Source organism: Budorcas taxicolor, chromosome 1 (assembly GCF_023091745.1).
Source record: "Budorcas taxicolor isolate Tak-1 chromosome 1, Takin1.1, whole genome shotgun sequence".
Lineage (NCBI taxonomy): Eukaryota > Metazoa > Chordata > Mammalia > Artiodactyla > Bovidae > Budorcas > Budorcas taxicolor.
Genome location: NC_068910.1, coordinates 212,356,166 through 212,368,140, shown reverse-complemented (window position 1 = coordinate 212,368,140; position 11,975 = coordinate 212,356,166).

The following is an 11,975-nucleotide window of genomic DNA, read 5'->3' as shown; positions in this document are numbered from 1 at the left end:
TGGTGAAATTTGTACTACAGATAACCTCCTGGGGAAGTGAAATGACTGCCAAACAAGGATGTTCTTGAAAAGCAGCATCCAGTCAAGTTCTTGGAAAGGTCACAAGCTATCCAGAAAGTTGATTAAAGTTGTAAATTATTTAAAGGATACATTTTAACTTGCTTATCATTATTGGAAAGGAACAAGTGTTCAATACTTGAACACTATGTGTTTCTCTATAAACCTGGTGAAGTATATTGGGTCCACGTTTGGTGGTAGACAGTGCCCTCTGGTGGTCTGGTGGCTACACTTCATGGCAACTGTATCTGTTCCCTGTGGTCTCATAATGAAGCACCGCCAACCGCGTGGCTTTAAACAACAGGAATTAATTTTATCACGTTTATGGAGGCCAGAAGACCTGTCTCAAGGTGTTGTCAGGGCCCTAGTCCCTCCCAAAGCTCTAGTAAAGAATCCTTCCTGGTCTCTTCCAGCTTCTGGTAGTTGGCAGCACTCCTTAGAATCCCTTGGCTTGTGCCCTGGATCTCTCTCATCCCTGTCCCCATCCTCACATGGCCTTCTTTCCCACGTATCTCTGTGTCCTCTCCCCTTCTTCTGAGGACTCCACTCATTGGATTTAGGACACGCCCTAACCCAGTCTGACCTCATTGAAACTAATTACATCTGTAAAGACACTAGTTCCAAATAGTGTCACATTCTGAAGTGGAGGGTGGACATGAGTTTTGTGCAGCCACTATCCAACCTACTACAGTGTCTTTAACCTTTCTGTGGATTTATCTCAATTAGTCTAATCAATGACTTAGTTCTGATCAACCCTTATCACAAATAAGGATTCTTGCCTAAAATTTAAACGTTTAGTTTTGCTGTAATTTGCTTCTATAGTCATACTTTTTTCTATCAGAGAAAGTGTATGTAATATCTTTTCTGTTATTTGTTATCTGATATTAAATATCTCGAACTAGAGCTTTATTGGTTTGTTAAAACTTTTTTTCCTTCCCTCCCTTCTTGGCTTAAAAAAAAATGATAGCTAATCTTTAATGGAGTTCCTGCTCTCAGCATTTAACAATGCAACTGATTTTATTATAACAGGAGGTTTGCTATATTATAGAGCTAAGCTTGGGGACCCCTTTCGAAAGATGACTTGAAAGCATCTTGGGAGCCACACTAATGTGCTTTCCCAGCTGTCTCACTGCTTTCTGCTCCTCTCTGTTTTAGCTGATGATGGCTATTCCCAGTTACCAGAGGTCTACAGAAGAGAAGACTCTTTAGCAATCATTTTCCAGAGATTTTATATTCCTTGAGAAAGAATCTTTGTGCTGCTGTCAAGAGATATATTTATCTTCTGCTATTTAGCATTTCATCCTTTGAATCTTCCCTTTAAAAAACCCCCAGGTTATTAAGTGGTAATTCACATACTGAACAATGCACCCATATAAAGCATACAATTCAATGGTTTTAATATGTTCAAGGAATTGTGCAACCATCACCACAGTTTTGTAACAGCTTCATGACCCCCACAAAGCCCATACCCATTAGGAGTTACATCCTTCCCCCCAGCCCTAGGCAACCACTGACCTATTTTCTGTCTGTAGTTGTGCTTATGTGGAACATTTCATATGAATGGAATAATAAGATATGTGCTCTTTTTTAAGTAACTTCTCCCGCTTGACATTATGTTTCAAGGTTTATTTGTGTTGTAGTATCTTATCGGGTTTTGAACTTTACATTTAGCAAGTGTGATTTTTGATGGGATTTTATAATGAATTTTTGTTCATAGGAATGTTTATTCCTAAAGGTATTGAGCCTAATAAGATTGATGCAATAGGCATTATAGACTATGACTTTAGAAGTCAGTTTTTAAAAGTTATCAACAGTTATAAAAATGGTCACACTTTCAGAATTTTAACCAAGTAAAACATTTCAACATTCTATTTTTTCATATGTTTAATTTAAAAATTTGTTTTACAGTACTAAGAAATGGTTGATGTAAACTATGTTTTGAAATATCCAATTTGTGAAGCTGTGACAATCTTCAGTACCTCAAGTAATTTATTTTTGTTGTTATTTAGTCACTAAGTCGTGTCCAACTCTTTTGCCACCCATGGACTGTAGCCCACCAGTGTCCTCTGTTCATAAGATTTCCCAGGCAAGCATGCTGGAGTGGGTTGCCGTTTTATTCTCCAGGGGATCTTCCCGACTTGGGGATCGAACCCAGGTCTCCTGCTTGGCAGGTGGATTCTTTAATACTGAGCCACCAGTGAAGCTTATCTAAACAGATGTTTTCAGATACAGATCCCCGTAGCCAATTTCGTTTTTAAAATTAAAGCTGTGTATTAGTAACTTTTTGCTCTGTAACAAATTACTCAAACCTAGTGATTAAATCAAGAAACATTTGTTTTCCCATAGTTTCCATAGTTGAGGACTTTGGTAATGGCTTAGCTGGGTAGTTCTGGCTGAGGGCTCATGAGGTTGCAGTCAAGATGCCAGCTGGGGTGCATCTTCTAAAGGCCCGACCTCAGCTGGAGGATCCCTTCCAAGGTTATTGGCTCATATGGCTCTTAGTTGGAGGCTTCACTTCTTAGCCAAGTGCACTTTTCTGTAGGCTCCTTGGGCATCCTCAAGATGTAGCTGCTGGCTTCCTCCAGAGTGAGTGATCCAGGGGACAGTGAGAAAGACAGAAGGCAAAGTATCTTTTGTTGTTGTTCAGCTGCTCAGTTGTGCCCAACTCTTTACAACCCCATGGACTGCAGCTTACCAAGCTTCCTTGTCCTTCACCATCTCCCAGAGTTTGCACACACTCCTGTCTATTTTGTTGGTTGTGCCATCCAACCATCTCATCCTCTGCTGCCCCCAACTCCTGCTTTCAGTCTTTGCCAGCATCAGCGTCTTATCCAGTGAGTCAGTTCTTCACATTAGGTGGCCAGAGTTTTGGAGCTTCAGCTTCAGCTTTAGTCCTTCCAATGAATATTCAAGTTTAATTTCCTTTAGGATTGACTGGTTTGATCTCCTTGCTGTCCAAGGGACTCTCAAGAGTCTTTTCCAGCACCACTGTTCAAAAGCATCAGTTCTTTGGTGCCCAACCTTCTTTATGGTCCGAATCTCACATCCGTACATGACTACTGAAAAAACCATAGCTTTGACTATACAAACCTTTGTCGGTGGTTATGTCTCTGCTTTTTAATACACTGCCTAGATTTGTCATAGCTTTTCTTCCAAGAAGCGATCATCTTTTAATTTTGTGGCTGTAGTCACTGTCCGTAGGGATTTTGGAGCCCAAGAAAATAAAGTCTGTCACTGTTTCCATTTTTTCCCCCCATCTATTTGCTATGAAGTGAGGCCTTTTATGACCTAGTTTCATAAATTACATACTCTTACTTTGCCATCGCTATTGGTCACACAGGCCAGTTCTGGTCCAGTGTGGGAGGAGACTACAGAGTATGAATAGGGGTCAGGGATCATGGAACAGGCTTGGCTCAGTACTACCAGGGGGAAAGTTGTCTGACTCCTCAGACTGACAGTCCCAAAATAATTTGAGTCAATCATTAGGTAAAGATTAGGTGAGCTCTGCTCCCCCCGCACCTTTTTGAACATTTGAACACTAAACCTGAAGAATTTTTTTTTTTCTCCTGTGTGGCATGTGGAACTTCCTCAGCAAGGGATTGAACCCATGCCTTCCACATGGGAAGCTTGGAGTCCTCACTGCTGGACTACCAGGGAGGTACTGAGAATACATTTTATATCTATTTGTTGATGACAGATGGGAGTGGTAGTGGAATAATCACAGTTCACACAACCAGAATGGGGTTGGGAGCCATTGAGCATCTGGGCTCAAACATATCACCGCAACACTGAGAAATGAAGCTTTCTGAACGGCATCAAATCAAGGATACATCTGCTAGCTGTAGTTTTGTCTCAAGGTTTCCCCTTGCATTTTTGTAACCATTTCAGACCCAAACCAATCCTTGATTAACAAGCACCTTTATTTTTTTTTCCCAGCTCCAATCATAATTTTTAATGAATGACATACGTAACTGCAGCCTTACTATTTTTGCCTTTATAAGCACACAAGTCGAATACTTCTTGAGTCGATATCTCCTGGCTGCAGTCCTAACAAATCCCAAATTAATGTCTCTTCCTTTCAATCAGGTCTTTGTTTGGGAGATTTTTGTTTACTTTGCATGTATATGTATATTTTAAAAGTTTGTGCATTTAAGGCAAAAACTCAACTTTTGAAAAAGAATTTAGCAATTATATACTAGCAATCACTAGTCAGTCTTATAACTTGAATCCTGAAGAATTATACAGTTACAGGGTAATATCTACACATGCTTCAAGAATGATTGCATCATTATTTTAAATAAAATTATACTGACTAGTATGAAAGAAGCTGTATAGAAGTTCTATACAGTCAGCAAAAACAAGACTAGGAGCTGACTGTGGCTCAGATCATGAGACTTAAATTGAAGAAAGTAGGGAAAACCACTAAGACCATTGAGGTATGACCTAAATCAAATCCCTTAACGATTATACAGTAGAAGTGACAAATAGATTCAAGGGATTAGATCTGATAGACAGAGGGCCTGAAGAACTGTGGATGGAGGTTCATGACATTGTACAGGAGGCAGTGATCAAGACCGTCCCCAAGAAAAAGAAATGCAAAAAGGCAAAGTGGTTGTCTGAGGAGGCCTTACAAATAGCTGAGAAAAGAAGAGAATCGAAAGGCAAAAGAGAAAAGGAAAGATATACCCATCTGAATGTAGAGTTCCAAAGAATAGCAAGGAGAGATAAGAAAGCCTTCCTCAGTGATCAATGTGAAGAAATAGAGGAAAACAATAGAATGGGGAAGACTAGAGATCTCTTCAAGAAAACTAGAGATACCAAGGGAACATTTCATGCAAAGATGGGCTCAATAAAGGACAGAAATGGTATAGACCCAACAGAAGCAGAAGATATTAAGAAGAGGTGGCAAGAATACACAGAAGAACTATACAAAAAAGATCTTTATGACCCAGATAGCTGCAATGGTGTGATCACTCACCTAGAGCCAGACATCCTAGAATGTGAAGTAAAGTGGGCCACAGGGAAACAATAGAAACAGTGACAGACTTTATTTTGAGGGGCTCCAAAATCACTTCAGATGGTGACTGCAACCATGAAATTAAAAGACGCTTGCTCCTTGGAAGAAAAGCTATGACCAACTTAGACAACATATTGAAAAGCAGAGATATTACTTTGCTGACAAATGTCCATCTAGTCAAAACTGTGGTTTTTCCAATAGTCATGTATGGATGTGAGAGTTGAACTATAAAGAAAGCTGAGCACCGAAGAATTGATGCTTTTGAATTGTGGTGTTGGAGAAGACTCTTGAGAGTCACTTGGACTGCAAGGAAATCCAACCAGTCCATCCTAAAGGAGATCACTCCTGGGTTTTCATTGGAAGGACTGATGTTGAAGCTGAAGCTCCAATACTTTGGTCACCTAATGGGAAGAACTGACTCACTGGAAAAGACCCTGATTCTGGGAAAGATTGAAGGCAGGAGGAGAAGGGGACGGCAGAGGGGATAAGATGGTTGGATGGTATCACTGACTTTATGGACATGAGTTTGAGCAAGCTCCGGGAATTAGTGATGGGCAGGGAGGCCTGGTGTACTGCAGTCCATGGAGTCACAAAGAGTCAGACATGACCAAGCAACTGAACTGAACTGAACTGAAAAAGAAATATGTGGTATTCTCCAGGCAAGAATACTGGAGTGGTTTGTCATTTCTTTCTTCAGGGGATCTTCCTAACCCAGGGATAGAACCTGGGTCTCCTGCGTTACAGGCAGATTCCTTACCATCTGAGTCACCAGGGAATGTCTCAAAAAGAATACAGCAGGTCTAAAGGTAGTCAAAGAGAAGAAACTTCAATATCTATTAAACGAGAAAGGTAATTCCGGCCATAAAAAGCTGGAAGAAGGACTCAGTTCTTGTCTCCTCTGAAAAAGGAATTCAGCGAAGAGACCAAGATTGTGAAAAAGATAAAAGTGTTTGTTACAAGAAAAATACATGTAGAAAAAACAAAACCCATGTGGAAGAGCGCACAGGCAAACTTGGAATGAGCTGTGTCTCATAGGGGTGGCTTAGGTTGCTTACTTAGGGGCCGTTTTCCAGATTTTTTTCTGGTCAATCATCCCCTATCTGGTCCTGATGTGGGTGTACATCTCTCAGCCAAGATGGATTCCAGCTGGTGTCTTTTCCTCCTTTTGTCCTTTCCCTAGACTGAGGGCCTTCTCTGCGCATGTGTCTGACCAGAAAACCCGCAGGAAAGCACCCAGTCAGGGCTCAGTGCTCCCGCTGGCATGCCTCTCACAGCATCAGCAGGAGACCAACCGCAGCTGCTCAGTCCAGGGCCTGTACATCTCTTACCTCAAAGGCATGGTACCATATAGAGTATATATTAGTTTCTGTTGCTGCTGTAGAAGTTTATTGAAAACTTAGTGGCTTAATACAACACAAATTTATTATCTTACAGTTCTGATGCAAATCCCAGTTCAGTTCAGTCACTCAGTTGTGTCCAACTCTTTGCGACCCATGAACCACAGCACACCAGGCCTCCTTGTCCATCACCAACTCCTGGAGTTTACCCAAACTCATGTTGATTGAGTTGGTGATGCCATCCAACCATCTCATCCTCTGTCGTCTCCTTTTCCTCCTGCCCTCAATCTTTCCCAGCATCAGGGTCTTTTCAAATGAATCAGCTTTTTGCATCAGGTGGCCAAAGTATTGGAGTTTCAGCTTCAACATCAGTCCTTCCAATGAACACCCAGGACTGGTCGCCTTTAGGATGGACTGGTTGGATCTCCTTGCAGTCAAAGGTACTCTCAAGAGTCTTCTCCAACACCACAGTTCAAAAGCATCAATTCTTTGGTGCTCAGCTTTCTTTATAGTCCAACTCTCACATCCATCCATACATGACTACTGGAAAAACCATAGCCTTGACTAGACAGACCTTTGTTGACAAAGTAATGTCTCTGCTTTTTAATATGCTGTCTAGGTTGGTCATAACTTTCCTTCCAAGAGGTAAGTGTCTTAATTTCATGGCTGCAGTCACCATCTGCAGTGATTTTGGAGCCCAAAATAATAAAGTCAGCCACTGTTTCCACTGTTTCCCCATCTATTTGCCATGAAGTGATGGGACCAGATGCCATGGTCTTAGTTTTCTGAATGTTGAGCTTTAAGCCAACTTTTTCACTTTCCTCTTTCACTTTCATCAAAAGGCTTTTTAGTTCTTCTTCACTTTCTTCCATAAGCGTGGTGTCATCTGGATATCTGAGATTATTGATATTTCTCCAGGCAAACTTGATTCCAGCTTGTGCTTCATCCAGCCCAGCGTTTCACATGATGTACTCTGTATAGAAGTTAAATAAGCAAGGTGGCAATATACAGCCTTGATGTACTCCTTTCCCAATTTGGAACTAGTCTGTTGTTCCATGTCCAGTTCTAACTGTTGCTTCCTGACCTGCATACAGATTTCTCAAGAGGCAGGTTAGGTGGTCTGGTATTCCCATCTCTTTCAGAATTTTCCACAGTTTGTTGTGATCCAGTCAAAGGCTTTGGCATAGTCAAGAAAGCAGAAATAGATGTTTTTCTGGAACTCTCTTGCTTTTTTGATGATCCAGAGAATGTTGGCAATTTGATCTCTGGTTCCTCTGCCTTTTCTAAAACCAGCTTGAACATCTGGAAGTTGACTGTTCATGTATTGCTGAAGCCTGGCTTGGAGAATTTTTAGCATTTTGAGCATCCAGGATGTCTGCTCTAGGTGAGTGATCACACCATCGTGATTATCTGGGTTGTGAAGATCTTTTTTTGTACAGTTCTGTGTATTCGTGCCACCTCTTCTTAATATCTTCTGCTTCTGTTAGGTCAATACCATTTCTGTCCTTTGTTGTGCCCATCTTTGCATGAAATGTTCCCTTGGAATCTCTAATTTTCTTGACGAGATCTCTAGTCTTTCCCGTTCTATGGTTTTCCTCTATTTCTTTGCATTGATTGCTAAGGAAGAGTTTCTTATCTCTCCTTGCTATTCTTTGGAACTCTGCATTCACATGCTTACACCTTTCCTTTTCTCCTTTGCTTTTCACTTCTCTTCTTTTCTCAGCTAGTTGTAAGGCTCCTCAGACAGCCATTTTGCCTTTTTGCATTTCTTTTTCTTGGGGATGGTCTTAATCCAAGTCAAGATGCAAGTCTTGATTGGGCTAAAATCCAGGTGTCAGCCAGGCTACATTCCATTTTGGAGGTTTTAAGAAGAAATTTTTTACTCTTTGCTTTTTTCCAGCTTCTGGGGGCTGACTGCATTCCTTGGCTTCCTACATCTTCAGTGCAAGCAACATTGCATCTCTGACTATCCTTCCATAGTCACCTTTTCTTCTGACTACAGCCTAAGAAGGTTCTCATCTTTAAGGATTAATATGATGACACTGGCCTACATGAATAATTCAGGATAATCTCCCCATCTTGAAATGCTTATTAAGATTAATGACATCTGAAAAATCCTTTTTTGTCATGTAACATAACCTATTCTTAGGTTCTGGGCATTAGGGAGTAGACCTCTTGGGGAGAAGGTGTTATACTACTGTATTACTCTACCATTTTGTGTAAAAAATATTTAAACATACTATGTCTGAAAGGGCGCATAACAAACTGGTGTGTTTGGGGAGAACTGGGTAGCTGGGGGATAGGAAGGCTGACATTTCACTATATATATACCCTTCTGATCATTTTGATTTTTAATCAATGTGCTTGTATTTATTTAAAATAAGTGAAAATGTTAAGGCTCTTAAGCCATTTGGTGGTTCATTGGTGTTGTATTGTTTGTCTGTGTGTCTTTAATTTGTTGTTGGTCAGTTGCCCAGTCGTGTCTGACTCTTTGAGACCCCATGGACTGCAGTACCCCAGGTCTCCCTGATCTCTCACCATCTCCTGGAGTGTTCCCATGTTCATGTTCATTGCATCAGTGATGCCATCCAGCCATCTCATCATCTGACTCCTTTCCCCTTCTGCTTTCAATCTTTCACAGCATCGGGGACTTTTACAATGAATCAGTTCAGTTCAGTTCTCTTATTAAAAACAAACATACTTTTAACCACCTAGAGGGTCACTAGATGGTGCCCTTTCACTCTTTCTGATAAGTCCTAGTCACATGGTTTTGACCTTGCCGGCTGTTTATTCTTGTGGGAACTTAGTTCCTCCAAGAGGAATGGAACCCCCAGGCCCTTGCAATGGATCACAAGTCTTAAACTGTGGATCACCAAAACATGAATAATGGTAGGCATCAGCACACAGACCCCTTGCATTCAGTTTCATAAATTTCTTTGCCATCCTATTACATTTGAAGCCTGTTTCCTCCTCTGTAAAATAGGGGTTATAAAAGTGCCAACTCATGGAAGTGGTATTAGGAAGACTAAACAAGAATCTGCATAAACATGTCTTAAAAAGACACACCTAGTAAGCGTTGGGTAAATGTTAGCTATTGATATTAACATCCACTTCCCTGGTTAGGCTGTTTTCCCACTAACTCTCCTAGTTGTGTCCTAGTTTTCTAGCCTTTCAGTTCAATTCAGTCACTCAGTTGTGTCTGACTCTTTGCGAGCCTGTGGACTGCAGCACACCAGGCCTCCCTGTTTGGCACCATCTCCTGGAGTTTACTCAAACTTGTGTCCATTGAGTCGGTGATGCCATCCAACCATGTCATCCTCTGTCATCCCCTTCTCCTCCTGCCTTCAATCTTTTCCAGCATCAGGGTCTTTACCAATGAGTCAGTTCTTCGCATCAGGTGGCCAAAGTATTGGAGTTTCAGCTTCAGCACCAGTCCTTCCAATGAATATTCAGGACTGATTTCCTTTAGGATGGACTGGTTGGATCTCCTTGCAGTCCAAGGGACTCTCAAGAGTCTCCTCCAACACCACAGTTCAAAAGCATCAATTCTTTGGTGCTCAGCTTGTTTTTATAGTCCATCTCTCACATGACTACTGGAAAAACCATAGCTTTTACTAGATGAACATTTGTCAGCAAAGTAATGTCTCTGTTTTTTAATATGCTGTCTAGGTTTGTCATCCTGGAGGATGGCATGGCAACCCACTCCAGTATTCTTGCCTGGAGAATCCCTGTGGACAGAAGGGCCTGGTGGGCCCATGGGGTTGCAAAGAATTGGACACGACTGAGCAGCTAAGCACAGGTTTGTCATAGCTTTTCTTCCAAGGAGCAGGTGTCTTTTAATTTCATGGCTGCAGTCACCATTTGCAGTGATTTTGGAGCCCAAGAAAATAATGTCTGTCACTGTTTCCACTGTTTCCCCATCTATTTGCCATGAAGTGATGGGGCCGGATGCCATGATCTTAGTTTTCTGAATGTTGAGTTTTAAGCCAACTTTTTCACTTCCCTCCTTCACTCTCATCAAGAGGCTCTTCAGTTCCTCTTCGCTTTCTGCCATAAGTGTGGTGTCATCTGCATATCTGAGGTTGTTGATATTTCTCCCAACAGTCTTGATTCTTGTTTGTGCTTCATCCAGCCCAGCATTTCACATGATGTACTCTGCATAGAAGTTAAATAAGCAGGGTGACAATATACAGCCTTGTTGTACTCCTTTCCCAATTTGGAACCAGTCTGTTGTTCCATGTCCAGTTCTAACTGTTGCTTCTTGACCTGCACACAGATTCTCAGGAGGCAGGTCAGGTGGTCTGGTATTCCTATCTCTTGAAGAATTTCCCAAAGTTTCTTGTGATCCACACAGTCAAAGGCTTCAGTGTAGTCAGTGAAGCAGAAGTAGATGTTTTTCTCTGGAATTCTCTTGCTTTTTCTGTGATCCAACAGATGTTGGCAATTTGATCTCTGGTTCCTCTTCCTTTTCTAAAACCATCTTGAACATCTGGAAGTTCACTGTTTATGAAGAATTGGAGAATTTTGAGCATTACTTTATTAGTGTGTGGCATGAGTGCAATTGTGCAGTAGGTTGAACATTCTTTGGCATTGCCTTCCTTTGGGATTGGAATGAAAGCTGTCTGTTGTAGGTTTTTCGTTTGTGATAATCATGGGGTTTGTATATGTTGACCTTTAACTACATCCTACTCATTTTAAGCTGGCAGTCCTTTAAATTCAAATTTTTGCTTCCCTTCCCCACATTTTTTTAAATGTCATATCTTGCATCCTCATGCTTATCCCTTAATATGTGTAGTATTTATAATTCCTTTTGCAATTTTTGTTTTCTCATCTTCATACTAGCTTATTTCAGTGGTTGATCCCCAGTGTTTACTATGTGTTTGCCTTTTCTGGTGGGATTTTCTCTTTCTTAAATAGTCTTACTTCCATTCCACTTAGGGAAGTCCCTTTAACATTTCTTAAAGAGTGAGCTCACTCTTGACGGACTTCCTTAGTTTTTGCTTATCGGAGAAGTTCTTTATCTCTCCTGCTCTAAACGATAGTCTTGCTGGGTAGCCTAGGTTGCAGGGTTTCAGCTGTTAGCACTTTGAGTGTATCATGCTACTCCCTTACGACCTGCAGTGTTTCTCCCGAGAAATCAGCTGATAGCCTGTGGAGGTTCTCTTGCATATGGCTCTTTTCACTCTCTTGCTGACTTTTTTCTTATCTTTACTGCTGCCACTGCTGCTAAGTCGCTTCAGTCGTGTCCGACTCTGTGTGGCCCCACAGACGGCAGCCCACCAGGCTCCCCCATCGCTGGGATTCTCCAGGCAAGAACACTGGAGTGGGTTGCCATTTCCTTCTCCAATGCATGAAAGTGAAAGTGAAGTCACTCAGTCGTGTCTGACTCTTAGCGACTCCGTAGACTGCAGCCTACCAGGCTCCTCCATCCATGGGATTTTCCAGGCAAGAGTACAGGAGTGGGGTGCCATCTTTACTACTGCTATCTTAATTCTGATATGTTTTGGTATGAGGTTGTTTATCTTATATGGAGCGCTCTATACTTCCTGTACTTGGATATATGT